This window comes from Triticum aestivum, chromosome 7B, assembly GCF_018294505.1.
Source record: "Triticum aestivum cultivar Chinese Spring chromosome 7B, IWGSC CS RefSeq v2.1, whole genome shotgun sequence".
NCBI lineage: Eukaryota > Viridiplantae > Streptophyta > Magnoliopsida > Poales > Poaceae > Triticum > Triticum aestivum.
In genome coordinates this window covers 301889369-301891160 of record NC_057813.1, presented here as the reverse complement: position 1 = coordinate 301891160, position 1792 = coordinate 301889369, and the positions used below count along the sequence as shown (strand labels likewise).

The 1792-nt window shown below is 37.1% G+C and overlaps 1 long non-coding RNA gene across 1 annotated transcript; it reads left to right on the top strand.

The window, feature by feature from the left end:
• Positions 1–777: 777 nt before the first annotated feature.
• LOC123163109 (uncharacterized) lies at positions 778–1441 on the top strand. Its single transcript, XR_006481719.1, has 2 exons — positions 778–1026; positions 1168–1441. It is a non-coding gene; the product is annotated as an uncharacterized lncRNA (long non-coding RNA).
• Positions 1442–1792: the final 351 nt, after the last annotated feature.

The window sequence follows — 1792 nt, the reverse complement described above, 5'->3', positions numbered from 1 at the left end:
ACATGTACTAAAACTGAATAATTAAATGCAACCAACATAGACTTTCCTGCTATCTGTGATTACTCAACAAGTTCTTTTAGTTTTAGTCTGACATGGTAGCTAACACCAATTGTTCATATCTATCTTCTTTGACCATACTACATATGCATAATACTGATCAATGGCAATAATCCTTATATGGCCTTTTTATGAGCGATAATCTAACATTTATAAAATCATCTTAGGATTTCCTAATGGATCCTATACACATTCCACCAAGGGTCATTTTGGATGCTATGCTGAACACACTCTATAGCTCCCAAAAGCTGTGTACTACACCCAGCCTACAGGAGACATTGGTATAGACACTGATTGAGTATTATCCATCTCTGCAGCACTTGCCAAAGAGCACTGTCAAGAGATTTGTTTGTCAGTCTGAGTCATCTTGCTACTTTTGCAGGTTTATTTGCATATGAAATCACCAGAATTTTCGCCATGGCTCTGGTTCTTGACATGGTGCTTAAAAGTTGATTGTTCTTCCCTATAGTAGTTAAGGTTGATTGTTCTTAGTTAAGCTTGGGTGTTCTTCCCTACAGTAGTTAAGGTTGATTGTTCTTGACATGGTTTATTTGCATATGAAATCACCAGAATTTTCACTAGAATTTGAGACGACTTTTATCTTCCCTACAGTAGTTAAGGTTGATTGTTCTTAGTTTTCCCTGTAGTGTTTAATTTGATTGTTCTGAGCATTCAAATTGTATTATGTTTGTTTCTCTCCTACTCTTTTCTGAAAAATGTTATTATCTGTGCTTCATTACTACTCTCTCTAAATCATGTGAGAGTTGAATGATGTTGCAGGATAACTATTGATGGTGAAAAGATTGTTGTTTTTTATACTGGTATAGGGGGGGTATAATACAAATGGTCCTTCAAATCCAGTTGGAAGCTCCTCCCTGTAATTGATGAAAGCAGGATTTACTATTTCTAGGGAGTAAGAGGTTTATTTGTTGAACCATGATATCTAAGGGAGTAAGAGGCAACATCCAGGTTGGTACATAATGGTTCTTAGTCTTTTGCTTTATGACATCGAATGAACTTTGCAATTCTAAGTGTCTATCATGTCCTGCATAGTTTTTTATTTTGTGTAAGCTGAGAGTATTCATAGTTTCATTTTCCTATTTTTGGCAGGGGTATCTAAGAGAGCTGGTCCAGGCTTGATGGAAATCGCTTGATGGAAATCACTTCATAGCGCCTATATGTGACTATCTACTTTGTTTGCTAATAACATTGTAAATAATTAATCGTAAGCTTCTTAGAACACTATGTATCATTACTAAGTATCTATCTACCAGCAATAAGTACTTATTTTCATATGTTTCAATATGTGTCTGAATAATATTAATGTACACTCTTTCAATACATGGCTTACTCTCGGCCTTTGCGCCATTGGCGCAACTGGTCATCTAGTTGTATTCAAAGACTAATCTTCTATTGTATTCGATGAATCTGTTGTTGATGTGTGCTGTCTATATTTTGTCAAATTATACATTTTGTAACCTATGCAAAAAACAGAAAAAAAAACCTAATATTCATACTAATGGCGCATCACATGATAGTGCGCCATTAGTATGACAAAGCATACTAATGGCGCATCACTGGATAGTGCGCCATTAGTATGCCGCGGTTACTAATGGCGCATCCCGTGGTCGTGCGCCATTAGTATGCCAAAGCACCTGGGTATACATGGCCCCTGGGAGGCATACTAATGGCGCACCGTGGCCTATACTAATGGCGCACCAGTGGTGCGCCATTA